Source organism: Hyaena hyaena, unplaced genomic scaffold, assembly GCF_003009895.1.
Source record: "Hyaena hyaena isolate Hyena2069 unplaced genomic scaffold, ASM300989v1 scaffold_86, whole genome shotgun sequence".
NCBI lineage: Eukaryota > Metazoa > Chordata > Mammalia > Carnivora > Hyaenidae > Hyaena > Hyaena hyaena.
This window is the reverse complement of record NW_024080721.1, coordinates 1,620,403-1,635,909: the sequence shown is the minus strand read 5'-3', so window position 1 is coordinate 1,635,909 and position 15,507 is coordinate 1,620,403. Positions and strand designations below refer to the sequence as shown.

Genomic DNA, 15,507 nt, shown 5'->3' with positions numbered 1-15,507 from the left:
AAGCAGGCTCCAGGCTCTGAGCTATAAGCACAGAGCCTGATGCAGGGCTGGAACTCATGAGCCATGAGATCATGATCTGAGCCGAAGTCAGACGCTCACCCGGCTGAGCCACCCAGGCACCCCAACTCAGTGGGTCTTTTAAATGATATTTTAAAAGATATTTTTGTCATTGGTAGTGAGAATGGACCACCTTAAATTTGATAAAGTAGATTATATTTACACAGTGTTTTGATTGTAAACCTTGAAGAAAGCCAGTCTTATTGTCTCTAATCAAAATCCAAGCCATGTGTCCTCTGGAGGCTGAAGAAAGCAGTTGCAAATACGCGGGGGGAGAGCTATGACCAAGGGCCCTAGCTGACCACACGCTGGGAAACTTAACGGGAAGGTAGCCCCCAAATTGGAATATTTTGCTGTAGAGATGTCTAAGACATTTTAAATACAGGGAGTATTTTTCCCAGCCAAATTGAATTTTATCTATACTATGAAATGGAAACGATTGACCTGGCTAGGCCGACTAGATTATGAGTTGTTGTTGGTGTCTTGTTTTGTTTTGGTTTTTATCAGGAAGAGGTTTCTGGCACAGTCCCCTTGAAAGGCTAGAAGACATGCCAGCATATTACTAAAAGAGGATGTTTTGCGGACACCTGGTGATAGGGCCTGGTGAGCAGATCTCACTGACACCCTGAAGTAAGCTGGAGGTGATTTCAGGAAGTGACTGCATAAGGATCACCCTGTTTCTTCACTGCTGATGAGGTAGTGACCTGGGGTGGTGAGCGTTTTCTGAAAACATGCCTAGCTTTTTGGTGCCAAGTACTGCTCATTCAGAAGGACTTTCCAACTGTGAAATTCCTTTTAAATGAAGAGAGTCCTGCAGTGGCCCACCAGGTACACTGACCTGAGGCACCCCGGTTGTTTCATGGCTTTCCTGGTTAACTAGTGATTTCCTGTTTGAGACCCAGCCAACTTTGGTGAGAAGTTCTTCCTCGAGATTCATTCTTCTGATGTTTTTTCTTTCTTCCTTTAAAAGCAGTTGGATACTGTGACCCTCTTCTGAGAGTGCATTTATATAGTGATGGCGTCAGTACTGTGAGTCATGTCCTCTGTATGAGAAGAAAGGGAAATAACCAGGACTCTAGATAGCCAGATTCTCCATCAACAAGATCACCAAGGGAGAGAGATACTTGCAGGGCAAGGCCAGGCAAAGGAGCACTTCAAAACTTATTTAGTATTTGGTCCAAAACTGCTTCATGGAAACCTAGCTCTGGTGATTGGACCTGGCAGACCTCAGGAGCCTCTTTTCCCCTGGGCTCCAAGTTGAAGGGAGAAGATGCCTTGATTTCTTATTAGTGGTTCATACCAGTACAAGGGTGAGAAAGTATTGGTGGATGGGAATGATGACAGAATTGATGTCAGGGTAGATGAAACTTTGTTTGGGAAATTCTAATGCCAGACTTGCTCTTGATTTGTCCTCTGTTGTAGTTTCCCTCCTTCTCTCTTACAAGTAAATATCACTGAACCCTTTACATGTCTACTGTATGCATGTTTTTTCCTTACTCTTTTTATGGTTTTTCTGTCTTTTTCTGTCTTCCTTACTAGGCCTGACTGAGGGAATGGACTTAATTCTTCCCACAGTGTGTGGTACAAATTTTTCTTTCCTGCTAGCCTCTAAATAGAGAGTTTGTGAAACCACATGGCTGTTTCTTATTTCTTGCCCTCTTGATATTTAGGAAAATGGCAATTTGTTCTTTTAAAAAAATAACGGTGTTTTTTAGGATATTTCAACCAGCTTCTCTTCTCTGGATAACATAAAATCTGGTTACAGTTGGAATGTTAGTACTTTTTGCACCATTTAAGGTTTTGAAATTTGTTATTGAAACAAACCATAACCTTAAGAACATTATAAACTTTTCCTAAGACTTCTAGAAAGGTTCTTTGCTTTGTGCGTAATTGCAAAGGGTTATTAATCCCAGTTCACACTTGTGTTCCAAAGAGTGTTTTTTATTTATTTTTAATACCATGTTTCTTTTACCTAAAGGACACGTTGTCTATTGCATGTGTCCACATTGTATATCCCTGTTTGCCCAGGAAACTTTCCTGTCTTTACTGTAACTACCAGTTTCTCTGGTAAGTGAGCAGATAGCCTGGGGATCTGCCACAAGCGTCTGTTGTTGCGTGAAGAGAAAAGTTTCTCTGGGCACCTCAGACCTAACCAGTAGTTTCTTCTAGGAAGACAGCACTGAGCACATCATCCTCAGCCCCTGAGGGAGAGAACAGGCCAATGAGCTGGGCCCCTTTTATAGGTCCAGCCCCACGGGCTCCCATGGCTGAGCCTTTGCCACTTTCCAGACAGTAGCACTGTTGTCGGCACAGAAACCTGCCACCTGGATAGAGACATTACAACCCAAAGAAATTTTCCTTGTTGTCACCTATCTGGGTAATGGTTGTCTGGTTAGCAAACTCCAAAGGATAAAAATCATGATGCCCAACTGATGCCATAGCTCTGCGTCTTTCATCCTCAGGAATTTCAAGAGCAGTTTTGGCCTCTGAATCTTGGGGATCATGACCTCATCAGGTTGTGATGCACATTTCCTGTTCTCTGTCCTAGCTGGGTCTGCCAGAGATCATGTTCAGTTTTCTGGTTTGGAGACAAGCCTCTACCAGTATCCTGATGACTGAACATGGGCTTGAATGTGGAGCTGGTGACCCTTTCACTGTCTCCTATCTCCTGGCCGCCTCCATCTCTTTTCTGAAGGAAGAATCTGCATGGAATCCTTGATGTCTTCTGAGAGCTGAATCTTACTTCTCCTTCTGGGGCCTGCCCAAGTCACCTTCGGGATCAGGATGAGACCTTTTTTTTTTCTTTTCCTCACTTAAGGTTCGTCTCCTTCCAATGACATGCCTGTTCAGTGCCTATGTTTAAGTTCCCTTCCCTTGGATGAAAAGTGACTGTATTTCCCTTTGGGTAAGAAAAGCAGACCCATATGATTATTCTCTTGCGGTATTTCTTGGTTATTTAAATCCCAAGAACACATTCTTCCGACTTTTCTTTGTCTGAGCTAAATTTCTTCTGTTTCCAGGTTCTGAGATCACATCTTCCCTAAGTGATAATTAGTACAACTCAAAGACAGTCAGGTTTAGGGGCGCCTGGATGGCTTAGTCGGTTAAGCGTCCGACTTTCGCTTAGGTCATGATCTCGCGGTTCGTGGGTTCGAGCCCCTCGTCGGGCTCTGTGCTGACTGCCAGCTCAGAGCCTGGAGCCAATTTCAGAGTCTGTATCTCCCTCTCTCTCTGACCCTCCCCTGCTCACGCTGTCTCTCTCTCTCTCCTAGAAAAAAAAAAAAAAAAAGACAGGTTTAGTTCAGAAATTATATTAAAAATTAAATATATTATGATTTCCTATCAACCACAATTTGGGACAGTGTTTTGAAAGCTCATTTTAAAAAAAGGTAAAGCCATGTCCAGACCTGTGTTAGAAGGGTACAGAGGAATTTTGGCTTCTGTGTCTTTTAGACTGAATCAATGGACAGTGCAATCCTATCAGGTGTGATTCAGGTAGAGGTATTTGGTCAGGATCTAGATTGTCTCAGGCCCAAATCCTGTGCTAGACTAGCCATTCCTCCCTATGAAGTCCCCAAAAGAAATATATGCACAAAGGATATATATTCTACAAGGCAGCGGAGGAGCAGTTCTTTATTAATTGAGGTTTTGACCCAAGCCAGAATGATTCCAGCAGTCTATACCTCCACCAGCAGTGCCTGAGGCTTCTTGTATCTTCTTATTCCTGCCAACAGCCAGAATTATCCAGCTTTCTAGTTTTTGTAGTCTAGACTAATTCTGTAAATTTCCCTTTTATATCATTTGCCTATTGTTCTATCAGGGTTACTGTTCTCTTGTTGATTTGCAGGAATTTCTTTTTTTTTTTTTTTTACAAATAGTTTATTGTCAAATTTGTTTCCATATAACACCCAGTGCTCATTCCTACAAGTGCCTTCCTTCCTCCATGCCCATCCCCCCCCCCCGCCGCCACATCCATCAGTCCTCAGTTTTTGTCAGCATTCAAGAGTCTCTCATGGTTTGCCTCTCTCCCTTTCCCCTACCATTTCCCCCCTTCTTCTCCCCCATGTTCCTCAGTTAAGTTCCTCCTAATCCTCCTATATGTGCAAACATATGATATTTGTCGATTTGCAGGAATTTCTGTACTATTCACTATAATAATCCATTTCTACTTTTGGCATTACAAATATCTTCTGCCATTCTGTCATTTAGTCATTTCTCCACTAACCTTGTCATGTCTTTTATTGAACAAAAACCCTTAATTTTAATGGGATAGAATTAATTGTGTATTTTATAGGTTTTTAAGTTTTTCCCTATTCTTAGTTCAAATAGATATTCTCCAGTATAATCTTTCTTTTTTTAACTGCATAGTTTTGTCTTTTGCTTGACTTTGTAATGTGGATTCTTTGTTTTTTGAGATTATTACCTGGTTTCTTTCCAAATCTATTTCTGATATTGAACCATCCTAAGAATTGAAAGATGTTCTTGAATTCTTGGATAAATCCTGTTTAGTCTCAATGTATTATGATTTTTTAAATATACTGTTGGATTTACTTAGGTAATATTTAGGGCAGAATTTTTCTATAATGTTAAGTAGATCTATCATTTTGTTGTCATCTGATTTTTAGAATCAAGAGTATGTTGCTTCATGAAATGTTCTGGTCAGTTTTTGGCTTTCTTATTTTTCCAAAACAGGTTGCGTAGGATGGGAACTCTGTAAAATTTGGTAGAACTCCTTGTAGAGTTGTTCGCACCTGCTGTTTTTCAGAAGGCAAGATCTTTGCTCGTTTCATCTCTTTTATACTGACTGGTTGGTTCAACTTCTCTCTTTGTTTTTGTGCCAAGTTTGGCATAATTTAATGGGAATTTATCTTTTTGAATTTATTACCCTACAGATAATCCTGATACTCTTTAATAGTTCTTAATTATTTAAGAAAACTTGTTGTGCCTGTACTTTTGCCTCCCTTTTCATTCTGTATTTTGATTTTGAATCTTCTTTCTTTTTTTCTTGGTAACTCTTTTTTTTTTTTAACGTTTCTTTATTTTGAGAGAGAGCGAATGTGAGTAGGGGAGGGAGAGAGAGAATCAGAAGCAGGCTCCGCGCACTGTCAGTGGAGAGCCTGATATGGGGCTCAGTGTCACAAACTGGGATATCATAACCTGAGCTGAAAGCAAGAGTCTGCCGCTTAAGCAAATGAGTCAGGTCCCCCTTTCCTGGTAATTCTTGCTTGCCAAAGATCTATCTTATTAATCTTTTCAAGGAACATGCTTTTTGGTTGTCTTCTTTTTCTTTGTTTATTGTTGATGATGCTATTCTGTATATCATTGATACTTGTCCTTATCTTTGTTATTTATTTAGTGAAGCTTATTGAGAGAGAGAATGCGAGTGAATGGGGGAGAGGCAGAGGAAGAGAGAGACTCCCAAGCAACGTGAGGTTCTGTCTCATGAGCTGTGAGATCATGACCTGAGCCAAAACCAAGAGTTGGACACTTAACCAACTTAGCCAACCAGGGAGCCCTTATCTTTGTTATTTAATTCTTTATTTTAGGGGTTTGCTTTTTTGCCCTTCTCCTAACTTCTTGAGTTAAATACTTAGCTTATTACTTTTAATCTTTCTTGTTTCCTTTGAAATGTTTTCAAAGCTATAAATTTCCCCCCAAATACTTCTTTAGCTGTATTCCAAAGATTTTGATATACAGTATTTTTATTATTAGTTAGTTCTAAGTATTTAATTTCCTTATAAGTTGTTCTTTAACTAGATTGTGGCTTGGTATATTTTGAAGTTGTATTGTTAGGGGTGTTATGTGTATATTAAGATATACCTGGGGGCGCCTGGGTGGCTTAGTCAGTTAAGCGTCCGACTTTCGCTTAGGTCATGATCTCGCGGTTCGTGGGTTCGAGCCCCGTGTCGGCCTCTGTGCTGACTGCCAGCTCAGAGCCTGGAGCCTGTTTCAGTCTGTGACTCCCTCTCTCTCTGACCCTCCCCTGCTCACACTGTCTCTCTCTCTCTCTCTCCTAGAAGTAAATAAAACATTAAAAAAAAAAAGATATACCCTGATATATATTTGTATATATGCATACCGATATTGTATTTACACATAATAATCACAGTCACTGATACTAATTGAGTATTTACTATGTGCTAGACCCTACCTAAGTACAGTCAGGGGTTGGGGCACTGAACTCCCATGTAGTCAAAAATCCACATTCAACTTTTGACTTCCCCAAAACTCAACTGTTAATAGCCTACTATTGACTGGAAGCTTTACTGATAACATAAGCAGTTGATTAATGCATATTTTGTATATTTATTAGATATTCTTTTCTTAAATAAAGTAAGCTAGAGGAAGAAAATGTTATTGAGAAAATCAAAAGGAAGAAATACATTTACATTATTATATGTATTTATTGAAAAAAATCCAGGTATAAGTGGATCCAAGCTGTTCAAATGTTCAAGGGTCCACTATATTTTATAATTAATCCTCATTATGTTCAATTATTTTTTCTTACAACATACTTAGCACCTGTTTCAGGAATATTAATAGTATTTATCTCAGAGATACATGTAGCTTTTTATTTCCAGAGCATAGGGATAATAGACCGTTGGTAAGTATCCTGTAGAAGAATCCCCCAGTAGCTTTCTAAAAAATATCAGTGTTTGGACACCACCCCAGGCATTCTGATTCTAGCTGATCTGGCATGTTTAAAAAGCTTTCCAGAGAGTCCAGCACTCTGCCATGTAGCCACGATTGAACGGTTCTAGACTTCTCCTCTTAACTGTTATGCTGTATATTCCTCCTCATAGCTACCAGTACTCAAAGCACAGATTAAACATTTCATGGTGGCTCAATCCTCGGTAGAATAATTTGATTCAGTCCAGGATTATCAGTAGGTATTAAAATCATTCTCTTATGCTGAGAACAAACTGAGGACTGATGGGTGTGTGTGTGGGGGGGGAGATGGGCATGGAGGAGGGCACTTGTGAGGATGAGCACTGGGTATTATATGGAAACCAACTTGACAATAAACTATTTGTAAAAAAAAATTTTTTTAAATTAAAAAAAAAGAACTAAGTAGCAGAGTCAGTGAAAAAAAAATCATTCTCTTTTTCTTGTATAACTTACCTTCAGGTATTTTATATTCTTTTTTTTTTTAATTTTTTTTTTAATGTTTTATTTATTTCTAGGAGAGAGAGAGACAGCGTGAGCAGGGAAGGGTCAGAGAGAGAGGGAGTCACAGACTGAAACAGGCTCCAGGCTCTGAGCTGGCAGTCAGCACAGAGCCCGACGCGGGGCTTGAACCCCACGAACCGCGAGATCATGACCTAAGCGAAAGTCGGACGCTTAACCGACTAAGCCACCCAGGCGCCCCTTGGTATTTTATATTCTATGTCTCTTTGACCTGGCATGGAGCAGGCGTGATATAGCGGTAGCCTGGGACGGTGGAAAGGGTAGTGGACTTCGGAGTAAGGTAAGCAAGGTTGTAGTCTCCACTCTACTTCTGAAATAAAGGAGTCAGGCAAAATTATGCCAGAAGTTCCGTCTAGCTAAAAAGCTCTGTGATGAAATATGTTTTCTGTAATATTAAGGATTTAGTCAGTGAGGTTGTGATGAGTTATGGGAAGAAATGGTTTTGGAGGTCCTTCCATTAGTGCCTGCCCGGTCTCAAAACCATCACAGCCTGTGCCACTTACCTTTGCCATTGGTGTAGCCAGCCATCCAGCACTTACGGAGTGATGAGGATGCTCCCGAGGCTCTGCTGAGCACACGCCTGACCAAGGTGAAAGGATGGAGAATGCACACCTCCATCCGTCTCAAGGATTTTCACCAAAAGCCTGCCAAGTGCCAGTCACTTTCTGTAGTGCTTGGGGAGCTCTTCAGGGAGTAGCTTCCTGTAGACGCCTACTGCTCCTCTTCACCCCCTCACCCCTGTTTTCCCAACAGCTGACTCCAGAGCCGCTTTGTTTGACTGTGGGAAGGTTAATGCTGATTGCACTAATGTGGATGAATTGCTCGCTGTTTATGTCTTTCTGCCTTACTGCACAGCAAGTTGTACTCTTGTCTGTGTATCAGATCATTTCTATTTTGAGTTTTCATTAAAGTATTTGTGCCTATCTCATCTCTGCTGTGTTGCTCACCGAGCACAGCAACTCTAGGGTCTCTGGGCTGACTGCTGCCCTGTTCTCATCTTTTTTTTTTTTTTTTTTTTTTTTTTTAATTTTTAATGTTTTATTTATTTCTGAGAGAGAGAGAGACCGCATGAGCAGGGGAGGGTCAGAGAGAGANTGAGAGAGAGAGAGACCGCATGAGCAGGGGAGGGTCAGAGAGAGAAAGAGGGAGACACAGAATCCGCAACAGGCTCCAGGCTCTGAGCTAGCCGTCAGCACAGAGCCCGATGCGAGGCTCAAACCCACGAACTGTGAGATCATGACCCGAGCCGAAGTTGGACACTTAACCAACTGAGCCCCCCAGGCGCCCCTGCCCTGTTCTCATCTTGTACTGTCCTTCAGAGCATATGAGCTGCAGAAAGAAAGTGCTTGATCAGCTCCCCACATTCTGCAAGTCCACCTCTTCACCATAGACTGTCCTTTAGCAGGTATGATGTGGGAGTCAGAAGCACTGCAGAGCCTAAAAAATATGACTGCAGCCTATTTAGAAGATTTGGTAGTTCATCCTTACTGTCGACATGAAATTGGATGCTTTTCAGCTTCTATTTTGTGTGCTAATAGCGCAGAGCCTGATGTGGGGCTCAATCTCACGAACTGTAAGATCATGCATGACCTGAGCTAAAATCAAGAGTCGGACACCTAACCAACTGAGCTACCCAAGCGCCCCAGGAACTCTTTTAAGTCAATAAGAGACAACCTATTTAAAAACTGTATTAAAGATTTGAAGAGGTACTTTGCTAAATAAGATATATGGATAGCAAATCAGCATAGGAATAGATGCTTGACATAGTCATTAAGAAAATACAAATTAAAAAGCATAAGATACAACTATAAAACCACTAGATTGGTTGACATTGAAAAGACTGACCATAAGGGGCTCCTGCATCCAGCTTTGGCTCACATCATGATCTTGGAGTTCGTGGGTTCGAACCCCACATTAGGTTCTCTGCTGTCATTGTGGAGCCTACTTCGGATCCTCTTGTCTCCCTTTGTCTCTCTCCTACTCACATAAGTGTATGGCTCTCTCTCTCTCTGTCTCAAAAAATATATAAATAAATAAATGATTTCATTAAAAAAAAAAAAGAAAAGAAAAAGAAGAAGACTGACCATAACCAGTGTTGGCAAGGACATGGACCAGCTGGAACTCCCATGCACTGCTGGTGGGAATATAAAATAGTATAGTCACTTTGGAACACAGTTTGACAATTTATTTATTTATTTTTCTTTGTTTTTTTTCTTTTAATTTTATAGTTTATTGTCAAGTTGGTTTATATGTAACACCCAGTGCTCATACCAACAAGTGCCCTCCTCCATGCCCATCACCCCCCCTTCCCCTCCCCCCAACCCCCATCAGCCTTCAGTTTTTTCTCGGCATTCAAGAGTCTCTCATGGTTTGCCTCCCTCCCTCTCCCCAATTATTTTTCCCCTTCTTCTCCCGCTTCGTCCTCTGTTAACTTCCTCCTAATCCACCTATATAGGCAAACATATGGGACAATTTCTTTAAAAGGTAACCATGCAGCTAGCATACACATTCCATTCCTGGATATTTACCTTTGAGAAATGAAGGCCTTTGTCTACATAAAGACTTGTATATGAGTTCATAGCTGTTGTTGTTGTTGTTGTTGTTGTTGTTAATAGCCCCAAATTGAAATAGCCCAAATATCCAAAGGCACGAAAACCAATTTTGCTATACCTGTTCGAATACAACTCAGCAGTTAAAAAAAAAAATCAGTGGACTGTTGATACGTGCAGCAGCATATATGAATCTCAAATTATGATGAATGGAAGAAACTAAGCAAAAAAGAATACACTTTGTAAGAGTCCATTCATATAAAACTCTAGAAAATATAAACTAATTTGTATGGACAAAAGGCAGATCATTGGTTGCCTGAGGCAGAAGTAGGAGAGATGGATTACCAAGGGGCCCAAAGGGAGCTTTGGGAGTGATAGACATGTTCATTATCTTGATGGGATAGTTTTGAATTGTGTATATACGTCAAGGCCAATCAATTTGTGCACTTTAAATCTATGTAGTTTTTTGAATTATTATTTTAGAAGAGAGAGCTGGGGAGAGGGGCAGAAGGAAAGAGAATCTTAAGCAGGCTTCATGCTCAGCACAGAGTCTGATGTGGGGCTCAATCCCCCAACCCTGGGACTCAACCGACTGTGCCACCCATGTGCCCCTGTTTACTTATTTCTAGTTGTGTTTCTCTGCACATTTAAGAAGAATTTCACATTTCATAATGATTTGTTGGATGTTAATGAAGTTAATGAGTTTATAGTAGATATAATCACAGTGGAAATACTGAGAAAGAAGTGGAATTAACCTCTAAAATGTACTTGTTTATACTTTCACATATTGGAAAATTCTAGAAAACACTTTAAAAAAACCCATAAGCACACATTCTGTTAGTCATTAGAGCAAGGGTTAGCCAAGGTGTTCTGTAGAGGGCCATACAGTAAATGTTTTCAGAGCTGGGACCACATACACAGGCACGACGTGAACGCACATGGCTGGACCTGGCTTCGTTGCTGATCCCTGCTTTACATCAGGACAGAGTGAGAATGAAACGAACAAATAATGTCTTAGTATTATTTTGAGAAGAGTTTTGATCTTATGGACCTTCTGACACAGTCTCAAACCATATTTGGAGAACCGCTGGCTTAAACTGTTGGAATTGATAGTTGCTGAACAGGACTGTAGTGTGTTTTAATTATTTTTTACTGTTAGAAAATTCACTAGTTAGTTCCTTGTTTTAAGTGGTTATTGAATTGGTCTATTCCCTTGTTTTTTTTCCTGTGGGGTACTAATTATAATAATTCAGGCCAAAATCTATTGTCTCAATCCTTTTCTCAGTTGTGGGGTATTTTGTGGGGACAGTTTGTGCCCTATTCTGCTGTTTTTACTGTATCCTGGTCTATGTACATCTTAATTTATCACACCCATTCATATTGTGAATTACGTGATCTTAGGTCCTCTTCATAAGCTTAATAGTTTATATCTAGCATTTTCTTACACATTTCTCATTAGAAAAAACTTGAGTATTTTGTATTTTTTGGTATTAATTTGAAAGGACATTTTTTTCTAGCATTTTCCTCCAGGTAATCATTGGTATATTAAAAAAACCTCTTTGGGATGTTATAGTGTGTGTGTGTGTGTGTGTGTGTGTGTGTGTGTGTGTGTGTAACTGGAAACCTTAACGAGTGCTCTTATTATTTCTAATGATTTTTTAGTTGGTTGTTTTCATTTTGTAGCTACGAAATAGGCTTTACATGCAAATAATAATTTGCACCTTCCTTTCTAATTTTGTGCTTCTTCTTTATTACCTCATTTCGCTGGCCATTGCTTTAAGAACTGTATTACATAATAGTGGTGATTGCCTTCTTCTGGACTTTAATGGAAATGCTTTCAGTATTACAGCCTCCAGCACAGTGCTGGTTGTTGGCTTGGGACCAAGTTAACCAAGTGTCCTCTTTCTTTTTTACTAAAAGTTTCTGTTGGGAATGGGTACTGACTTTTTCTTTTTCAAGTGCGTTTTGAGCTTTTTTCAAGATAATGTTTTTCCTTTGGCTTATTTACTTACCGTAAAATGTTGAATAATTCTGGCATCCATCATGTGACCATGCCCCTCATTTGGTCATGGTATATAGCATGTTTTAACATGTGGCTCAATTCTCTTTGGTAAGAATTTGTGATTTTGGGATTTTTTTTTGGTGCAAAATGTGAGATTGGTCTGTGGTTTCTTTTTATTGTACTGTTTTTGTTGTTTTGGTATTAGGCTCTGTTAACTTTGTAGGAAGAATTGGGGAGCCTTTTTCTTAGTGCTTTGGAGCAATTAAAACAGCATTGAGAATGATCAAATTTTCTCGATGATTGAAACGTTTAAAGAACTCCTACTTGAAACATGGGCTAGGGTTTCTTTAGCTGGCAGCTTCTCTGCCTCTGATGACTATTGGTTTCGGTAGGGATTTTTTCCTGTTCTTGCATTAATTTTGATAATTCGTATTTTCCAGGAAAATCACATATTTTAACCACATCTTCTAAAATAGTAGAATCGAGTTGTACACAGTCTTTTCATTTCAATTTTGTTTGCACCTATTATCATAACCTCTTTCATTTTTCCCTTCATTTTGAAATTTCACCAGCTAGTGACCTGTTTAATTTTTAATAGAAATTTATTTTTACTGTTTTTATTTATTGTAAGTAACCAATTTTATTTTTATTGCTAAGGATATTCTGTTAGACATGTTAAAATCCGAGGTGATCATGTGTAGTTGGAAGTGCAAGTTGAAGTTCATGACAGAAGTTTGAACTGGAATTGTAATTTAAAGAGTCACTGACATGTAGTTAGTTTCTAGAAGAGCTACTGTGTTCTCCTTGTCTTCTAACCCTGGGCTCTCCTTCTTGAAAGCCATAAATATTGTTTATCAAACTATCCTTTGTCCTCAAGTCTCTGTAATAAGCAGAAACTCTTGTGGGTTAAAAAAAAATGTGTGTATATGGTAAAATATATATAGAATAAAGCTTACCATTTTAACCATTTTTAAAAATACAATTCAGTTGCATTAATTGCATTCATGATTTTGTGCAACCATTACCACCATCTATTCCAAAACTTTTTCATTATCCTAACCAGAACTCTAGAACTGTGGAGCCCTAACTCTTCATTTCTCCCACCCCAGCCCCTGATAACCACTAATCTTGTTCCTCTCTGCAAATTTGTCTATTCTTGATATTTCATAAAAGTAGGATCATATACTATTTCTCTTTTGTGTGTGTCTTATTTCCTTTAGCATAATGTTTTCATAGTTCATTCATGTTGTAGCATGTATCAGAATGTCAGTCCTTTTTATGCCTGAATAATATTTCATTATATTGTGTGTACCACATTTTGTTTATCCATGAATACTTGATTGTTTCCACCTTTTGGCTATTGAAGAGTGGATAATGCTAAAATGATCATTGGTACTCAAGGATCTGTGTGCCTGTTTTTAATTTACTTGGACTTAGGAGTAGAATTGCTTTCATGTTGTAATTCTCTATTTAGCTGTTTGAGGAATGTGGGCTTTTAAAAATTTATTTATTTTGAGGGAGAGGGAGAGGGAGAGAGAAAGAGAGAGAGAGAGAGAGAGAGAGAGGGAGAGAGGGGATCCCAAGCAAGTTGTGCATCATCAGCACAGAGCCCAATGCGGGGCTCAAACTCATGAACTGTGACATCATGACCTGAGCTGAAGTCAGATGCTTAAACAACTGAGACACCCACCCAGGTGTCCCACTGTAGGGTTTTTTGAAAGATTTTTTTTTTTGTAATTAAATACATGGTGACTAGAAGGGTTAATAAAAATAGAAAATCATGATGAATTATAAGAAATCTTGAAGTAATAATAATTACATCTGTTATTTATTGAAATATAATTGGAACTTGTCCAATTCTTTCACTGGCTTGTCCTTTACTTCCTCCTCTTCCCATTTTTTATCATGCAGTCCCTCCTACCTACGTGCTTCATTTCTTTTTGACATCTCAGCAGGCGTAGGGGGCTTGGGTTTTAGAACATTACAAGTAATTTATTTTACAGACTCTACTCTGCCCCAGTCCATCCCTTATAGCACCTCTAATAGACATGCCTGTTGTCCTTCTTGCTCTTTTAACACAAATTTATTACAATAGAAATTTATATAAAAAGAAATAATCTATAATAAACTTTGTTCATTCTTTTATCTGAAAATAGGAGTTTTCCACAAGTCTAACATGTCCGCCACTGTGTGTGCCTGCCCTTCTCAGTGGAGGTTGAGTGAAGACTTGAGGGCCTCTGGAGTCACCTTCCTAATGGCTCCTCTAGAACCCTTTTCAGTATGGTGCTCCTGATTCTGTTGCTTGCTGTCCACTTCTGGCTTTATACTTGGCTTCCTGGACTATTTAATAATCCACTTTTCTTGGGCTTACTGGTAATGAAAAGGGAAGGTCAACAGCTTTTTGCAGTGGTATCATTTTCTCCTTATTTAAGGTCCCTTGCTCGCTAGATTTCAGTGACCCTTAGAATCTTTCTTTCTAGACCATCCACTCATCCCCGTATCTGGTACTTTCCAGATCATACCAGTCTATGCTAGTGACAAGGGTTATATCTGTTTACAGTCACATTACCATAGAAATCATAGAATTCTGGGCCTGTGTGGGTCCTACAAGATTGTGTGCTCTTCTTGACATGTGATACAGTCTACCCATAGGGGCTTTCAGTGGAGCACTCACCTTATGTATACATATTTCATAGCACTAAGTGAAAACAGTGAATTTGCTTTCAGTAAGATTCCAACGTCAGCCTCACTTGTGGTACAAATGATACCAGCCCACTATGGTAACATTGACTTTTCTCACTGATCGGAAGCTCTAATTAACAGATATGGTTTTGATAAAACAACAACAGAATAGCAAATTAATTTTCAATATAGTTAAGTTACTAAAAATACTTCCAAGTGTGAGATCCTGGGCAAAAATCAATTTTAAAAAATGTGCTATAAAAAAATCTGCTGTGATTAAAAGGTTAGAAACAACTGATCTAGTTCATTCCTTTTGTTTTACAGACGAGGAAACTGAGGCTCAGAGAAGTTACTTGGCTTGTCCAGTGTCCCACAGGAAGTTAGTGAGTTCATGAAAGAAAACTACCTTGTACTTACAATAACAACAGACAATTTCTAATTACGGATCATATTATTTAAAGAGCAAAGCATACCAGACCAGTTTAATTTCTTCCTATAAGAATATGTTGGACATTGTTCATTGCCCACCTAATGTCCATTTCCCTTTTTCCCTTTCCCACATGTATCCAGCTTTTCATCTGTTCCTTCCCCAGATTCCTTGTACAGTGAGTGAAGGTGACCCCAGCTGCCAACCCGAGTCTCACTTGCCTTATACCAGTTGCTTGGTGTGCTTGCTTACCTTCTGCCAATTGAACTTTCTGCAGAATTGGAAATGTTCCAATTTGCACTGTCTAGCACTGCAGCCACTGGCCGCCTGTGGTTCTTGTCCATTTGACATGTTAGTCAAATGTTAGTTACTGAGAAACTGAATTTTTAATTGTATTGAATTTTAATTAATTTTATTTTAAGTAGCTCCATGTGGTTCATGGTTACTGTATTGGACATTGTAGCTTCATACCATTTCCTCTTCCCAAGGCACATGACCTCAGCAGTCTAATTGGGGTGACTTCTGCTTGAGTTCTGGGATATAAGTAGTTTCCTGATGGACATTTATCCCTAATTGCTCCTGGCAGCTATTCTATGACTTGA

At 39.4% G+C, this 15,507-nt stretch overlaps 1 protein-coding gene across 1 annotated transcript in view; it reads left to right on the top strand.

The window, feature by feature from the left end:
• DIS3L2 (DIS3 like 3'-5' exoribonuclease 2) overlaps positions 1 to 15,507 on the top strand; it is a 348,824-nt gene that overhangs the window by 126,462 nt on the left and 206,855 nt on the right. The window lies entirely within an intron of this gene.